This window comes from Dermacentor andersoni, chromosome 1 (genome assembly GCF_023375885.2).
Source record: "Dermacentor andersoni chromosome 1, qqDerAnde1_hic_scaffold, whole genome shotgun sequence".
Lineage (NCBI taxonomy): Eukaryota > Metazoa > Arthropoda > Arachnida > Ixodida > Ixodidae > Dermacentor > Dermacentor andersoni.
Genome location: NC_092814.1, coordinates 66,231,638 through 66,250,968, shown reverse-complemented (window position 1 = coordinate 66,250,968; position 19,331 = coordinate 66,231,638). Strand labels below are relative to the sequence as shown.

Below are 19,331 nucleotides of genomic sequence, written 5' to 3'. Positions count from 1 at the left end.
AAGTACCTCATGCAATCTTTTGTAGGGAATTCGCCCGATATATTAATAATTCAACACAAAAAAGTTTATTCAGTGTGTCCCCGCTTGACCTTCATCACGGCTTTTAAGTGTTCTGGTTTAATCGCGGCCCGCAAGGTATTCCCTGGGGTAATTTCTCATTGCCGACCAGGCGTGCTATGTTCTGAAAAACAAAAGTTAAATACGACTTTCGTGAGCGCCAAATTAGGAATAAGCACAAAACATTTTGGTGCTCGCTACGGCACTTGGCAGTCCGCACAGAGACATATACTTTTATGGTGAAGTTTTGTTCATCTTTTGTTATTTATTACAGGAAAACAGTTTAGTCTACCACACGACTTGCGCAGTTTTTTAGCTGACGGCTATTTGGTTCCTTACAGGTTTATTGCCACCAGAGTCCTCTCTGCACACCAGTGAGTGCGATAACGACTTCATCGCCCACCTAATCGGAACACTGTTCGTTAGGCCGAACGTCCTTGCATGATTTAGGTTGACGTGGGAACTTCCTTCATATCATTTCGTTTACTCCAGTGATAATTTTTCCTTACTGCAGGTCGGCATATTGGTCTGATTCCACCCCGATATTACGAACTGGCTAATATGATGAATATATTTTTTCTACAGCTTTTTTGCACTCCCAGTTGACTACATTCGGCCGCACCTTTCTTGTCGAACAAAAGCCCGACGCTTCGTACACGTCACTCCACCCGTAAGCGGACAGCGCGACAATTTACAGGTTTGCTTCCAACACAGAGGGGCTGAAAAGTGGAGCATGCATTCTTATGCGCATTCAGGAGCCAGTAAATGATACCGCATAGAATAAGAGCTACAAGCACGTCATGATTAAGACAGCGCAAGCGGGACTTTTCTGGGCCCGAATTAGCTAAACGTACTTACGCTGAAAGCGTTCGTGCCAGCCAACAATGATGCAGGACATATTACTAGCTAAGGCGATCAGCCAATGAAAAAGAGCACTTACGAACGAAAAGCTATGTGAATTCGGCCCCTGATTCCGATTGTACAGACACACACACACACACACACACACACATATATATATATATATATATATATATATATATATATATATATATATATATATATATACATATATATATATATATAGATCACGGCTGGCAACAGACAGCCCCTCTTCCTTGCCCACACCGAGAATCGAGAATTTCCGCCACTGTGCGTCAATTTGGTTTCGAAAGTACGCAGTGAAAATCTGTGCTTGCACTTCCACTGTGTCGATAGAAGACTTCCAAAGGGATACGAGAAAAAAACATTCACGTTATGGCTTGGAACGCGAACAAGCCTGTATTTCGTCCGGTCAAGTAAATCTAGATCCAAACGCTCGAGTGGCTCCTTGCGCGTCCAGGCTCGGGTTGAAGTATTTGCGTTCGAAACTTTACGCCGCAATAATACAACGAATTTATTTCGATCCCGTATAAATTAAACCCTTCCTTCCTTCTTCTTTTCTTCTTCTTTTTTTTGTTTGCCATGGGAAAAAAATCACCAGTACGCCGGTGATGGTTGCGGGAGTACGGGTGCGAATTTTTGCACTGTACATTGTCTCACAGCTGAAAGTAATCATAAATTAATCTATCTATTTAATTTCATTGTTTTAGCCAGCATGTCTTCACTTCAAGCATGGTACCAGTGCACTTGCACCTTCAGATTTTTATTATGCCGCCATAACACTACGTTTATGTGCCAAGGATACGAGCGAGTAGCCAAATCTCCAGAGCCGGTACTAAAGAGCACCGTGTAGTGATCACTCCTTGACTCTTCTTTTTTCTTATGCGTGTGTATTTATTTACAGGTGAGGGGCACACCCATGTAAAGTGCTACGCCAGACTAATAGACGTAAGCATCTCCTAGTCGGACAGGTTCAAGTTGTGTACTGTTTAATTTCCTGGTGAACTTCGTTGAGCCTAACTTTGTAAATATGGCCTTCCAACATCTTTGTTCACAGTATCACCCTGATCTACTGCGCCGTGTAATGTGAGGAAGACGAAGAAACAGAAGGGCGAAGAAATACCGCGAGCAAATGGCCCGGTCTTTTATTAGTCGCTTCGAACGAACAATTTCAACGAGGACACAATTTATTGACGGCGAAAAAGTGAATCTACTGAAAGGCCGTTTACGTACCACGTGTCTAAGCACACAGCTGATGGAATCCTCAAAACATCGCGCCTCGAGTTCAGAATCATTGCCCAAAGTTGTTTCTTTGGATCACGAAAAAGAAAAACGTCTCTTCGAGGAATGTGAGTTGAGAGAATCGAAAGCGAGTACGTACGCAGGCACCAATGTATTCTTTAGCCAGAGCTAAATGCTAAGTAAACATGACAGCAAAATGATGGTCGTGGCTGACATTTTGATGACAGTGGGTTTCAAGGAACAGACTTTAAAGAGCCTCTGTTTTGCGCATTTCGAAATATATACAAGTAGCAGCAAGGTGGAATACCGTTACAAAGAACCGAGTGCCTAATATATCTAAACAAATCAATGAGTTGAAAGGCAGATTTTTAAAAATATCGCTTGAAGATCAGCGCTCGTGGCGTCTGCTTCATGTTTCTCGTGTTTTGGTCCACCCTGCGCTCTTGCCTTAGTATGACGAACCAACTAGCCCACATCATCTCGTATTCAGGTTGAAAGGCGGGTGAGGAGGGGGGGGGAGAGAGAGAAAAAGCGAGAGAAAGGAAAAAATAAAGGCAACATATGTCCAGCTAACATCGATTGCAGTACGACAGTGGTTGTGATGCGACATGCGTTTGGATAATTTTAGCTAAACAAACAGAATCGCTTTCCCGGTTCACGCAGCGCTTATAAAGATATGGCGCGGTGTGTTGTGAATGCTCACGAAGTTTACTGTGTTATAAAAGAGGGCGTGCGTTTACACCACAGGGCACGAAATGCAAAGCTCACAAGTGGCTTCTTTTGAAGCAAGACATCATGATTCCTCACATGCGTATGCTTATTGGAGCAATGTGCAACATGTGTTAACAAAAAAATCAGGGGCTGTACCTTCTAGCTTTTTTTTTTGCCATTCGTGATTGCCTCGCCCGAAGCCGGCTTCCGCTATCGGCGGGACCGGTGATACTTAACCGAATCACAGGGAAAGCATCCCTACAAAATTCGGCCCCAGCATTTCAGCACACATATTGCGAATATTCAGGTTCCTACTTCATATTTTTCACAATACCGGGAATGAAGGTGGCGATCACACGTAGTGCATGGTAATGGAGACCGCGTGGTTTCTTGGTGCCACCTACAACATAGGGTAACTCTGTGCACCCTAGGATCTTTGTTTCTTTCTTTGCTTTCTTTCTCCGCTATTCTTTCCTTGATCCTCCTTACCTCTCCCCCGTTGTAGGGTAGCAAACGAGAAGCTTCTAATCTGAATAACCTCCCAACCTTTCCCATCTCATTTACCTCTCTACCTCTCTCTCTCTCTTTGTGTCTACAAGATGGACGTTCAGGTTACCAATCATATGCCACCTATGACAGAAGTCTAGCAATTCGTTTTGCTCATGAAGCCTGCGACACGAGCAGCTCAGTGCACGTGTTTGTAGTTGTTTCTTAGTGCTGCACCAAAGCTAAACAGAACAAAGGCAATACTTAGCGAGCCGCTTGTGATGGTTATTGTGCGCAGAGATCGTCGCAGCTGACGCGACGATCTTGCAAGGCATTGCGAGGCGTTGCAAAAAACGCTCCCAACTGTAGCTCCTCAGGGCTTGGCGGTAAAATTGACGCAGTCCATATTGGCTTGCCGTTGATGCCGAGTTAGCGGATCAAAATTACGATATAATCTTTTGGGTGCGTGTAGCTTAAGCAACGTGGCGATTGGTTATCGATACTGTCAGAACCTGTAAATGGATATTTTCGATGCGTGACCTTGGGTTTACTCATACAGAGTTTCTTCGGGAGGCGTGGTGTCCCTTTAAAAAGGCAGCTCTTGACGTCACTTCGTTCCTCACCATATTTTTTTTTTTTTGCGCGCTGAGTAATCATAATGGTGCAGACCATTGAGTTTGGTATTGTCCAAACAAGTCACGCTGACAAGAACGGAGTGTTTTTGAAGCCTAACGCGGGGCTGTTGGTGTTTCACTGAGCAGCCATAATTTGCCGCGCTCTTAAACGTGGTCGCCCAATATAGTATGCCATCTGTAAGGTAAAAATCATCCATTATTTAGCTAATTAAAGCAAAATTTCGTCACAGGTATCATTATTTTGCTAGCTTCGACATACGTGTCGCACTGGAACATGTGACACTGATAGATCTAACATCCACAAGTGTGAGAAATGGAAAGTGCCTTGCACCTGGCTGCACCATGGGTGGTAAAATAGACACATTTCGACACAGTGGCTAATGCGGCAGAAAAGCAAGCGGAGACTGGAAGTTCACATATTTCATACGTGTTTCCTTGACTGTTTGCCATAACGTTGTTCAGTGTTTGAATGCCTTTGTGGGGGGGGGGGGGGGGCAACGTATTAAACGGACGTAGGAATTGCCATGCCCCACATGACGGCACGTATTGTCTGTAGTGTATTGCACTGCACGTGAGGATGCGGCCACGCTGTTGTACTGTCATCAAGGTCGAAAGCTAGGCGAGTTGGTATACATGAGTGAAGGTGACAAACCAGCGAAAAACACAACGTATTCAAGCAAGAAGACGACGGGACGAGGTGTATCGTTAATTAGCATTCCGCTAGCCAACGCCCGTAATCGAAGAATCGACCATTTCGCGCTTTTCTACATTCTTTTTCTGTAATACTCACCGTATTCACTGTGTACTATGTTTACGTGTGGGCATGCGTGTGCTTTATTTTTTATATTATTGCTTTTTCTGTTGATATACACAAGTTCTTGAAACCAATTGGGACGTTACACGTCCTTGTTGACTTTCGGATGCTTGAAGTGTGATCTTTTTTGTTTTTTTGATGACGTTCGCGTTTGTTTTTACGTCGTAATTCCGCAAGCTTAAACGAAAAGGGTAGCCGTCGCCGCCGAAAGGTGACAAAGCTATCTATGTTCACTTTTATTTCGAGAGAGAGCGAGAGAAAACGAAGATACGCTTGGATGCGCTAGACAAGCAAGAGTTCACCGCTTTACACATGTTTGAGTGTCTCCAAGCGACGGCAAACAACATTACCTTGGTTCTGTCCAGCTACGTGGCATTTGCATATATTTAAATCTTTGTTCACGATAGTTGGTCCACCCTGTATAAAAAAGTCTGCTAAGCGTCTAGAATTTTCATGCGCACTTCATGGTTGAATTATCACTCTATACCTAGATGCAAACGACCGAGCGCCAAGATTTCTAGCTGCACTGAAGCTCGAGGATTCGTGACCAGGGGCCGCATTTGGTTGCCCACTTGCGGAGACGCTTTTTTTTTTTTTTTTTTGCTCAACGTCATGTTCATCTCGGCGCCTCAATGCAGTGACTGGCATCCTATCGATGCAGTCGGGATCTATGGCGCGTGAAAATAAGGCCGACAATAGGTGTGCCGTTTCTTTCGCCACATCCGCTTCCGCTCGTTTAGCTTAAAGTGGTCCATAGTAAATGCAGTCCCAGATCATGCCCATCAACTGCTGCTCGGTGAATGAGGGATTTCACTCGGTATCGCCGATGCGCTGTGTACAGCTTGAGCTGCCACTAAGAAATGAGCTGAACATTGGCGTCAGAGCGAACGCCATATGATAAGTTGGGTTTTTCTTTTTTGCGTCTTAAAACGGGGAAATGGTCAAACACGGCGTCGCGCTTTCACACAAAGTCGCAGTTCCCGTAATGTGCCGCCGGGCAGCGTTCACCACCTATGATCAGGTGACAAGTTAAAGCAGAGGAACTTGCACTATACTGGTAGAGAGAGGAATCAATCGGACCCTATAGATTCCTCGATACTGGGCTGTGGGCTCTGCCGACTGAATCATAAACTGAGAATTCCTGACGTTGCTGACGTAATTAGCAGCATTTCGCTGTTGTTCCTGCTTTCTTGATGTGGCATAGACGGCCGGTTTTTATTAGTTACGCGGTGTGCGAATTTAGTGTCTGGAATATTGTGTGATTTCCTAGCCTACTGTCGGTACAATGGCTGTCTAACAATTGTCTATTTACCACTGTGAACCTTTGTTAACTTCAATTTGATCATTAAAGACAGTGGAGAAGTGGGACCGCAGTCACAAAGCTTTCGGTTCGTATGCGCTCATTAGCATCGACTTGCTGCTTTCGCTAATATTATTGATACAGGAAAGAGGCAGGCGCCCAGATGCAAACGGGTGTGTATTTCAGGAGATAGAAATGGCGCTCAAGCAGCAACCACAGTCTACGTCCTCCTTTCCTCGAGACGCCTTTATCGCTCTCTTCACCGCAACAACATGTTCAACTTAACCATCGCCTGGCATCCCGTATTGCGAATCGTTCTAGTGTACAAATTTGTTTCTAAATAAGGGTGATGAGGATGCTGGTATAGCGTAGAAGCGTTCCATGCCGATTATATATGTTAAATTGGTGCCCGGGCAGTGCAGAGTCCCCGAAAACACAAGAGATGTCCGCACAGAGGCTGTAGCGCAATTAGGGCCTCCAGGGCCCGTATTCACTAAAACGCTGTTAAGCTAAAATTGTTCCTAGGTGCAAATCTCAGTCAATCCTGATGCTAGACGTATAAATAGCAAAAGCGGCCAGCCAATGAAACAAAGCACTTACGAAGCTTTGTGGATTCGGCCTGGCGTTAGAGGTAATTCCATCTGCATTAGTGCAAATCAAGGCGACTATATGAAGTACTGCAAGAAGCTTCCTACGTAACGTTGCATCTACAATGCACGACTATACCATATTTTCGCACACCTTCAGAAACCCAATGTGGTCGGAAATGATCCGAAGTCTTATGTTACAATGCCACTTTATAGCGAAGGTGTATCTTTTTGAAGCGAGACATTATCAATTAGTTTCTTCTTCTTCTTCTTCTTCTTCTTCTTCTTCTTCTTCTTCTTCTTCTTATTATTATTATTATTATTATTATTATTATTATCGCGGTCACATTTCGGCGGCCACTTTCGAAAATCATTCGTATGCATCAGGGATTCTTCAGGGCATTCTTACTGCACGTCACATGTTGGTCGCAAACTACACGCATTACTTCATTGGTGGCAGGCGGAGGCGGAAAACGCTCGCACTTTCTCACTGAAAATTTATTTTCATAGACCAACTGGATTTGCATTTGTGGACATTCTAAAGACCAGGACGCAGTGCTCATTATTCTGCAATGTTCTCGCGATGCGCCCGACGCCACTTTCTTCACAATTGTCCTAGGAACCTGTCCCGCACCCGCTGTAATTGCAAAAAAAGAAAGAAAGAGGATCACAATGGTAGTATATAAATGTGCAGTAGCAGACACTAATTGTAATAGGACGTTTTGGCGGGCTAGTTGGTTCATATCGTTAGAGGTTTCTTTTAACAGTGCGAAAAAACGAGGACACACGAGAGAAACACACACCACACCACGAGCGCAGATTGCCAATTGTTTATTTTTGGTAAGCAAGCAACATACATATATTTCATTCAGGAACCTGTACACGTGTCCGCATTGTCACTCTCACATGTGCCGATAAACATAAGAACATAAAAATTATCTGCTGGGTAACTGTGTAGACCAAGATTGCGACAAGTGATCTCTAAAATAACCATCAGCCATTCTTACAGTATCATCAAAAGAGGGCGAGATAACATAAGAAAGAAGAAACAACCCCTGTAAAACCAATTTTTAATAACACAACATTCCTGTTCCATTCGAGGGATCCGACTGAAAGGGAGACTGTTGAAGCCTTCTACATATTAAAAATTGGCGACAAATGTATCAGCACGCCATCTGTCTCGTTGTTACCAGAAGTCAATTTTCTGGAATATGCCTTGTAAAAAATTCGTTTTGCGGTCTAAGGCTTCTTTTTTTTTGTCTTTTGGTTTGTTTGTTGTAGGGGCTTGTGCTGTGACTGCGGCCGAGCGTTAGTTTCTCACCAGGTTTCACTCTTTCTATAGCCACGTTTGTAAATTCCATCGCCGTCACACCCCTTCTATGGTTGTTCTCAGTAAGCCATATTTTTAGCCTTTATGCTTTCGTGACGTCATTGCCACATTTGTTGAGTGGTGTGATATTCCCCGCTTGTTATGTTGTTTGTTGTTGGTTTTTATGCCTTTTCGCTTTCTTCAAACGATTTTATGTCCTCATCCTCAGCCTTTACACTGGTTTTTTGTTAATTGCTATATCTGTTTCCTTCACATTCTCGCGGTATCTCCCTGTTTTTTTTTTTTTTCCTTCTTGTGCTTGCTTCTCATGTTATGTCTCCCTCTTTTGATGATACTGTAAGAATGGCTGATGGTTATTTTGGTGGTCGCTTGTCGCAATCTTGGTCTACACGGTTACCCAGCAGATAATGTTTATGTTTTTATGTTTATCGGCGCATGTGAGAGTGACAATGCGGACACGTGTACAGGTTCCTGAATGAAATATATGTATGTTGCTTGCTTACCAAAAACAAACAATTGGCAGTCTGCGCTCGTGGTGTGGTGTGTGTTTCTTTCGTGTGTCCTCGTTTTTTTTTTTTTCGCGCAGTTAAAAGAAACGTCTTACACACCCTTATGTCTTCGAAGGTCTCTTAAACGAGAGGCGAGGAATGCTGCATGTAACTAATGCAGCATTGTTATACTAATCGTGTTGCATGTCAATTAACTAGAATGCAGAGTTATATAGTACGTGCACTCGCGTAAATTTCACTATCAGCGCAGGTGCCTCCCTGTGTACAACCTATCAGAGGACAGTGAATTGCTCTGTAGAGTTTTGCGTGGCAACGCGTATACACGGCTATTGCATTTCGAGAGTCCATTTGAGTATGACCACGGTAAGCGTTTATTTGTACAGGCGTGCGGTGCATGTTCGCGTTATCTGACAATATATTTGTGTGTGCGGTTGTGTGCAGGATACGTTCCGTGGTTTCGGCGGCCGTCCTCTTATTTGTTCCCTTATATTTATTCCAGGACCTGCAGCATTTTTTATCTGAGTACAGTAGTAACCAGTGCATGAAGGTTTCGGGGAGAGATTAAGAACTTCATGGACGTTATTAAATGTACTGATTTGCACCAAGTTTCATCATAATTTGCTGGGAGGCAATTGAAGACGGGAACGGGTCTTTGGGCTCCATGGCGCAGTTTTGGAGATGTCGGACCATGATAACTATAGTTTTCGGCTAACTAACATGATTTGGGCCAACGTAATCTCATGTGCTTTGATAATTCATATAAGCATGAATTTACCCTTTTGTTTCTGGCATTTGAGATTCTTCTAGCAGGTGCCGACGTTTTGTTAAGGTCTGCATTGACGTCGTCGTAAAGGATTATGGCATCTGGCTTATTCGTTCCCTCAGTCATTGCTCTCTCAGAAATTTCGTGCGCAGAATTCTGGATTTTGCACTGAGTGTGCACAAAACAATAAGAAAAAGTCACGGTTGAAGCAGGCATAAATCTTGAAGTGGGGCGGGAGCTCTTTGTTCGCCTACTCTTTCTGATTGGTTGGTCGGTTGCTGGGGTGTGCTGACAATGTGGCAGGCAGTTCCAGCTTCCTTGATTGGTGACATTTTAGTGTTTGTCAGAAATATTTGGACGGCGCTTATCGAAGTGATGAAAAAATAGTTGAGTGCATCAAAGCTTTACGTACTAATGTTGTAATTATAGGAGATTCCAGGAATAACTTGCAAAATATCACGGCATCGTGGAGATGCCCAGGAAATACGTGTGCCGTAGCGGAGCTCTCCCAACCGTGGGCATCGTTTACACTGGACGTCACTGTAAAACACACCTTCGGACTCCCCAGCGCTACGGTGTGAGCACTCCAAGGGGTGCGACAGTTTGCTTGCAGAATGTTAGCACCCTGGCAACGTCGATAAATGGCTTGTAAGCCGAGGTCGGTCGTCCGAGGTCGGACGCTCCTTACGAAGTTGCCAACTCCACGTTGTAGATTGGCGACAGAAGCTACACCAGCATAAAGATTTTGTAAGAACGCGGAAATATATGCACTCTAACTGCGCACTGCTCCGAAAGCAAGCTTTCTCTTCCTTTTCTTTATTGGGCGAAACGGAGTGCTGAAACTGGTGCCAAGCTTTTCGTTTGTTACTTTGAGTAGGAGAACTGAGAATATTATTATCAAACTTCTTGTGAGGCGCCATCGCAAATTACATGACTTCGCTGTGTATCCCTTAATTCTGGAGTTTTACTAACCATGACCCCGACCTGATTATGTTTCACGCCGTAGTGGGGGGACTGTAGATTAATTTTGACAATCTGGGGCTCTTTAACGTGCACCTAAATCTATGCACACGGGCGTTTTTTTTTTTTTTTTGCATTTCGCCTCCATCGAAATGCGGCCGTCGCAGCCGGAGTCGAACCTGCTATCTCAAGCTCAGAAGTTCAACGTCATAGCCCCTATGCTATCGCACTGCGTGTGCGTAACTTGGTAATCACGCTTTCCCACGCACACAAGTTCAATGCCAGTCTCTTCCTAATTGATGCGAGCATCGCATTTCAAGGGACACGCACAGTCTACCCACTTTTGTTCGCGTTTATCTTTTTATATATATATATATATATATATATATATATATATATATATATATATATTTGTTCCTTTGAGCTCTCTCTTCATTCGTCAATCTGAACTACAGGCTGGTACGTTTTCTGAACTTTCGTGCTCATCTTGGTGCACTTTTTGACCCACGTATCATTGAGCGAACAAGGTCAAATGTTTACGTATCGGGATCTGTTATGTTCTTCGCAGCGCGCTTATCTGTACATCTATGATCTGTTACAACTGCATCCCAGCATCTGACTCATTTGCGATACATGAAAGCTACAACCATGAGCGGAGTAGAAGTTACTCCCTTAATGGAATAAGCTATTTAACAATTTCGTTTTCTGTAGAATAACGGAAAGGAAAGAAACAAATTATTTGGATGTACTCACAGGATAAAAAGCTAGCAGGAAACTGAAGAGAGCAGCGAAGAAATGTTACGAAAATTACCATACCTTGTCTGTTTGTTTTCTTTTCCACAAATTATTTTTAACAGTGTATGCACACAGGTAACACAAGAAACTTCAGGGAAAACAGGGGGAAGGCGGGAGATGGAAATTCAAGACGATGAGCAAAACGATAACAAGGTGAAAGCGGGAGCCACCGTATCGACAAGTGGGCTTGTCTTTTTCAAGGCGCCTTGAAAAAGACAAGTCCACTTGTCGAAACGTTGCCTCCCGCTTTCACCTTGTTCTCGTTTTGCTCATCGACAAGAAACTTCAGTTAATTACGAATAGGTTCTTTTTTTTTCGTTGGCTTTCATGCTTGCATAAGCCGATGCAATAGAAAAGCAGTCTTGTTTTGAGTCCATCAAAATAGCTGTTCTTGCAGCGCATGTTTCACCGCCCGCGGCTAACCCTATACATATAAACTCTGTGTAGACAAAACATTAGGTTAGGAACGTTCCACCGTAGCTGATCAAGCTATGGTCAGTCCTCGAGAACAATTATTTTCAGAAGAGGACACGTATTGTCCACTTTATAGTCGTTTCATTCAACATCTTGGCGCTAGCAACAAGCTGACTGATATATGTAAGAAATCATCGTTTAGAGAAAATGTAGGAGAATATTCAGCATATTGTATTACTCAATTGTATAATTTAATAACGTCGTTTAATAATGATTATGACTTTGCAAAAAAGTAATAAACCTTTGCGCGTACCTACTCCTTCTGCTTGTTTCTCGACTTAATTGTCAGAGATTTTAGAGCGTGAGATTCGTAAGGCATCTGAGTAGCTCGCTAACATTTCAAAAGCTGGTTCGCTATTACGGTGTATTGCCTAGGAAATAGGCGAGCTACAATTGGATTAATTGAAGGGTTGTGGTTTATTCCCCACAAGACAAAGGTTTTACATCCATATCAGGCAAACTCAATGACAGTGGCACTAAAAAATTAGGATTGTCTCACAAATATAAAAGGGGCTTCACAGGAGTTCCAAATGAATTACGGTGGTTTGGGATTCTTTAAGTAACCACGAAATTTTCGTATAAAAAGCGCCTTGTCTATTTTTTTTTATTGGAGCGCAGCTACAGTGGTTTGGAACTCTTTTCTGTGAATGCAAAATAAGTGGCGCAAGGCTCCGATGGATAGCTTTCTTTTTATTTAATACCGCATGTCAGCTGCTACAACTCCGAATATCTGTCAAGGCGAGATCATCTTCTGTATGCACTTGTGTGTTTATTATAAATTTTCTTTGGAACTAAGGTTGCTGACTATCCAATGACAGATGCAGTAACTCTCCACGAAAGTGTTCTGTGTAGCGCAACTAGCACGCGGATGCAAAGAGGAACAAGACGTACAGAGCTAATTTCCAACGTTTTACATCTAGGATACGGTGACAATTATACACCCCACCTATTACGTCTTTGACCATATGAACAGGTCATAAGGCTAACAATGAAATGTAAAGAGTAAGAACATGGCAAAAATGTCACTGTTTTTCTGGCATATTTCTAACGCATGCCCAAGAAAATCCAGGACCGCATTCACGAAGCTTTTCGTTCGTAAGTTATATTTGCTATTGATTGGCTGCATTCGCTAACACTATGTGCAACATTACGGTGGGCTTCCATCTCTTCTTACGAACAATTAAAGCGTAAGAGTATTTTTCTGAGTACGAAGCCTGTTTCTTTCGTCGTATTTTTTTTTCTTTTTTACAGTGACAGTGATCTCTTACTAACGCACGTATCACCGTAAATGTCTCAATGTGTGCACTTTTTTAAACGATAACAGAATCCACAAAGCAGTGTTGGCAGCCACACTAGTGGCTCTGGAGATTCCTCGTCTGTGTCCATATGCTGGTTGCGCTGTGTTGAAGGATTGCGTGATAGCATACCGACAAGCCCACAATCGGTTGAAGATATTAGGTGACGTTCTAAAAAATCTGGCAACCACGTTGCCACCGACATACCACGCCAACAATGCACAGTTGCACAGGCGGAACCCGTTCGTCGAGAGCCTGCGTCGTGAATCGAGCGTGCGCAATATTTAGGCCCTTCGATACAATATTGTGTTTGGCATATGGCACGGTATCCTGCCGCGATACCGTTCGCGACGACTATCTAGAGCCGGTACTAGACATTAATGCAAAAGGACCCCTGAAGGTAATATTTATGGCTAGAGACAAATGAAGCAGCTACAAAGGGAGCCAACAAGCTTAATTTCGTCGCTGTCACTCAAGCATAGACTTCACACCTGAAATGAGACTTCATACCCAGGTTGCGAGGTAAGTCCGTTTTCTGTTCTTGATGCCTAACTTGGTACGTTTGTCTGTTCTAGTCTATGCACACGTCAATTTTGCTTGCACGACATTCGACGATGACAACGCTTCTACGAAAGTGCCAACAAGCACGCTTCTACGTGAGGGAAAGTGTAGGCAATGCACTTGCTTGCATGAAGGTTTCAATGCGCGGTGCTGTGCTGGTCTGAAGCGTATTCTCAGCTAATGATGCATTTCACTGGTAGCCGATTTTGCAGGGTTCCTTTCTGAATGACATGGAATGCGCTATTTAAACTAAGAACACCTGAAGGATCGCCTGTACAATCGTTTGACACGTTCCCAGCAGTCGCAGTACAAGCCCTAGGAATGGCCATGCTACCGCGTACTACAGCTGCGTATCCGTGTGGCTTCTCTGCTAAGCAGTCCGTTCATAGTATATGGAATGTTATCACTGGAATGTAGTTTAATTTGATAGACTTAATAGCGCTGATACTCGACATAGAGCTGTCGATTCTCATAGGGCCACGAGTATATTTTATGCTAATGTTTGGTGGAACATAGAGGCCAACTAACTCGTAACACTGTTTCACTTGCGAATGCGGTTTTATCCTAAGCATGAGACAAAAAGCAGTTTCAAAGTCACCAATTTGATCATCCAGTAGTGGTTGTTCACATAATCATGCGTATACACAAAGGAAGAATTTGCTGGTCTCACGGGAAGTGACAACAAATCAACGATCTGCTCTCTACGGGGAACTGTCTGCATTTCTTCAACGCATGACCAAACGACTAAAAGTGTCCTGAACTTGAGGGACAGACTTAAAAACTATACTCATCGAGTGCACCAAGAAGCTATACCGCGAAATGAAAATTTGCATATGTAGTACTATACGGCATATAGCGCGGGCATCGCTTTGTCACTTCTGTTTTTGGGCTTTGTAATTATTAAAGGGACACTAAAGAGTAATACTGCATTAGCCTTGGTGTCTGTAGCGCTTTTTCAAAACTCAATTTTCATTCATTTGATAGAAAAAATTTTAATTACTAGTATAGAAAATTAAAGAGAAACTTCAATTTGTTCTTTTTTTTTTCTTTTTAGTTTCGTGCCGATGGCTCAAACGCTTGTACCTCTGAGTTATTTGGCATATATCAATATATTTTCTCGTCTAAGGGCCGTTTCGGTGCATAGAAAGTTTTTAAAGCTTGCTAGATTGAATCTCTCATTGCTTTAGAATGCAACGTTGTCTTTTCTTACTAATAAAAAAATTGCTGACTCTCCCGTAGTCGAGAGTAGATGTAAACATGAAGTAACCGGCAAAACAGATTGTTTGGAGATGATACTAGCCAGAATCTTAAAATGGGGGTAGTGCTTGTTCACAACGGCACACCCCGCCCCACCACACCGCACCACGTCAGACTGCGCACTGATCCATATGGACACTGGCCAGCTAGAAGAAGGAAACCGTCTGAAGGCGGCACGACAGGCAGCGAAAGACACCAGAGAGACTGAGCGCACTGTCTAGCTAGAAGAAAATCGTCTGAAGGAGGCGTCACGCAGCGTGGCGCCATCTTTCGACGTGACGCAAAACCCGCGCCGCAGGACTCATGGACCGCTGGCGTCCAAAAGAGCACATGCAACCCTGTCTCAGCGCCAAAAGATCACAATGGAGTGTGTGGTGCCCCGTAGCTGCCTGTAGAACGTCGCCCTATTGGAAATGACAAATAAAACTTCAGCGTAATAAAAGTTATAGCTTGAGTTATATTGTGAACAAACATTATTAAGAACTCGGAAGCAACATATTTGTAACTTGTTTGGGCAGTAACTAGCGTATGTAATGCGTTCCTGTACAAAAGGTTGAGGTCCAGAGACCGCATTTGTTCAAATTTTGACTGGTTTCCTGGATGATTTCGTTTTGTTTTCGCAACTTGCCCGGTTGTTCTCGTTTGAGTGCCCGGATAAGGCCTCTGGCTTTTGGCTCAAGATCACTTGGAGGTTGCCGACAACGGCAGCTAAAAGCATTTCAGGCTTAAAAGTTATCTAAATTCGGCGGACGTTGTCTCTTTTATTATTATTTTCATACTAAGCACTACAAGGTACGATCTATAAATCCACGATGATAGTGCTTTATGCATATTATGCATATTTCTAAATGACTGAATAATGATGGACCTAACCTGACATGTCAAAGAAAGGCCGGAGTGTTCGTGTTGATGCTCCTGCGTCTCTTTTTTGGGCATACTCGAGTAGCATGGATCACAAAGCTAACTGAAGCCCGGTCGCCACAAGCCTCACTGTTTCTAGTCTGGGAGTGCACAGTCAGGTGAAGGTTCTAATAGCGAGCACTAGGTCGAAACCCCTGTGAAACCTTCAGTGCAACTCTGTGTTGGCGTAAAGTCGGCACCGCAATTCCGCCCTCGCTTATCACGGACTCTCCATGAACTCAATTTTTTGCTTGAGGCGTTCTGATCTGGTATGATGTAACAACTCATTTGGCTCTATTCTCTTCCTCTCCGCAGGTTATGATTGGCCGGTCGTGGCGGTTCCAGAGGCGGAGAATCAATTGGACCACTGAAGAAGCGCGTAAAAGAACAAGGATTGAAACTTAATCGTCACATTATCCCTGAATTGGGAGGAGCGAGCTCGTCCCTACTCTTTCTCGTAGGTACGCCGACTCTATATGGCGGTGAGAAGATGCAGCTCTGGTTAAAGGCTGTCACCACCCTGTACAACGATGTTCGCATGTAGGCCTCATAGTTCGCCATAACACGCCCCTACGTATGTAGAGAATCGCCTCTCCGAAACGCAGCCAGAGCTTTTGTAGCTTTCTATTTTACAGGCAAGGATGAGCGTCTTTTATGAGTACGTCTTCCTGGTAGAGTGCGAGGTCACCGACGGATGCTTCAACAAGCCCTTGGGATAAAGGTTCTTCACAAGAAAGCTAATGAGCATTGATTTTAATCTGAAGATTGTTGAACTTAACCTGAACTCACTCAGGTGATAACGACGCATGTTTATTTTCTTTTTTGTCGCCTTTGTGTGCGTGTCTTTTCACGCCTGGCCTTTGAAACTATGAATATTTACCAACTCGCTCAGCTTGCTGTCATTCTAAACCACTGAAGTGATTTGCCGTGCTGGCTGCCAGCGGTAGTTTATTTGTGACCACCCTTCATAACACCCCTGCAACGTGTTTCACAACGTCAGAATGGAAAATTTATGAGTGGGTAGACCATGCTTGCCTTTTGGACGAACAAGATGAGAACATGCTGAACGTTAGGAACATACCAGAGTAAGCTGGAAAATGCTGTAAAAGCTGGCAAAATTTGGCCACTATAGTTTTCGCGTTCAGTTACCATTCTCTGAAAATCTGCTTGTCGAAAACTCACTTACCTGTACTGTCGTGTGAAGAAGCAATTTCCAGTCATAGTTATTGTTAGAGGCACAAGATTCTTTAAAATTTCTCTACCGTTGAGACTTTGAACCTGCTCTAGGTGTGTGTCAGTTAGGCTCACGAGGAGTCGCAATAGAGGTTCCGCCATATAAATGAACACGATGGAGTCAAATGATAGCCTGCGGGCATGTTTTGTAATGTTTTCACCCTTGCTAGGAGTGAACCAGAACCCTGAATTTGACAAATTAAATTAACAATTTTGAGAGCAGAAACGTTTTTTTGGTTCAGGCTCTTCGTAACACGTAAGGCGTTTTGGCAAACTGTCATGAGGGTGTGAATGTACACTATACAAAGGCGACGCCGTGAATGCATATATTTATTGTAAGGTACCCTTTTGATTACCTAAGGCGAGGGAGAAATCTTTCACGTGATAAAAGATTAAAAAGAAGTGCCTGGTTACTTTCATTCCCTCGTAGATTAAATCATAATTAAAAAATGGGAGTGTAGTGTTCCAAAGAAACGCACGAGCTAGAGCTATGAGAGGCGCCATAAAGGGGTGGCTCTGAGTTAATTTCGACCATTTCGGGCTCTTTAACATGAACTCAAAGCAGGGTGCGCGCGGTTCCTTTTATTTTTTTCGCATTCCAGCCTCACTGGAATGCGGTATAGTTGTAGCCAGAAATCGGTGCCGCAACCTTTTTCTCAGCAGCATAACGTTATCCACTGAGCCACCAAGGCGGGTGAAAACGGGTGGCAGCTGTACCCTGTACAGAAATCAAATTATGCAGTTCCAACGCACATCTCGGAATCTATTTGCAGCGAACCTTACGTGCAGCAATTAATCAAATGCTATGCATTTGCTTATTACATTCCTGCGTATCTGGCCTAAAGGAAACTGCGCTCTCGCGCACCCGTGCTACGCAATTTGAGACACACGCGGCGATCATCTCAAAGAGTTAGTTGGCGTTTCGCACGGTAGCCGTGTACGTACGACGGTGGCCTAATGGTTAGAGCAACGGGCTGCTGTCCTGGAGGTCTCGAGGTTCGATCCCACCATCGGGTGCCTAATTGAACTTTTGTTTTTAAGTCTAAGCTATTTGGAAAGACAGCAGCAGCACCCAACAGTCACGGTCGCAAAAGTCCGGGAGGGTTCGCAACGAAAGCTTCGCTTAAAAACAGCGAAGACACACGCAGATAGCAATTAGATATGCGTGAAGCGAGCAAACGAAGCGTATGGACTGGGAGGGTCGTTTACGAATGCTTATGATTTGATCACTGGAATATCCGATAGACGAACGTACGAATGTCAAACCACCGAGCCCCCCTGTCCCATCTGTCCAGAGTATGACGTCCAGCGTGTCCCTTTTCTGACGGAGTTAAACTGGCTGTACTCCAGAACGTCTTGTGAGGTGAAGGTTCTAGAACTGCGGCTACATCTGTCGCTGGTCGAAAAACGCTGTTCGCACGTTATTGCAGCTCTTGAATTGCACCTGCACGAATGACGCTCTGCATCCTCTTGCGTGTGCGCAGCGTTGACACTATGCTTCCTTCCCTCTTTTTCTCCTCTTTTCATACAGGACGCGCTAGAGTTGCAAGCCATACGTCCGTCTGGATGACCTCTCCATCTCCCATTCTGCTTAATTTAAATTATGGGGTTTAACGTGCCAAAACCACTTTCTGATTATGAGGCATGCCGTAGTGGAGGGCTCCGGAAATTTCGACCACCTGGGGTTCTTTAACGTGCACCTAAATCTAAGCACACGGGTGTTTTGGCATTTCGCCCCCATCGAAATGCGGCCGCCGGGGCCGGGATTCGATCCCGCGCCCTCGTGCTCAGCAGCCCAACGCCATAGCCACTGAGCAACCACGGCGGGTCCCATTCTGCTTTCTCTTTCTCAATTCCTCATGTAAATAAATTATTCGCAACTCATTGATCATGTACGAGTCATATTCCTATATACAGATACATGTTTATGTTATTCTTGCGCCAGATAACGCCTAGCCAAAGTGCATAACACTTATTAAATTTATGACGTAAGCAATTTCCGGTTCTCGTTTCATTCTTTTTTTTGTGTCAGTGTTGGAAACGGCGTTTGCAACTGCTACAGCAGGTCTGGAGTCTTATCAAAACTGCTTCGGCACCGCAAGTGATCTGCGTACCTCGACGACTCGTCGGTCGTCGTTAACCTCCACTTTTGATACGCACGTCGTGTGCGATGCGCTTTTTTATGTTGCATGGCCTGCCTCGCTCGTCGCCCGCACAGGAGCTTTTGGTGTTAGCGCAGTTATTATCATTGAAGCAGTCATATCTAACACACTCATTGCATACACAATGCAGGGCGTAAGCAAAACAACGGGCTACAGGAGCGATATGCACATGAGTCTGCGCCACGTGAACCTAATCAAGATGAGAAAATATGAGCAAGCGTCAAACGTGCAAGTGGGCGAAAAAAAAAATGGAACTGAAATCAAGAAATTCATTTTCTCTCGACGGTCCAAAAAGTAGACACAGAATTAATAATGGGAACGAAAAAGTAAAGCAAAACAGCTGGTGGGACGTTGGAATGAAGATATCCAATTGCTTGT

The 19,331-nt window shown here is 44.0% G+C and overlaps 1 long non-coding RNA gene across 1 annotated transcript; it reads left to right on the top strand.

The window, feature by feature from the left end:
- The first annotated feature begins 15,877 nt into the window (after positions 1 to 15,877).
- Positions 15,878 to 18,677, top strand: LOC129388198 (uncharacterized). Its single transcript, XR_008615229.1, has 2 exons — positions 15,878 to 16,019; positions 18,323 to 18,677. It is a non-coding gene; the product is annotated as an uncharacterized lncRNA (long non-coding RNA).
- The last annotated feature ends 654 nt before the right edge of the window (positions 18,678 to 19,331 follow it).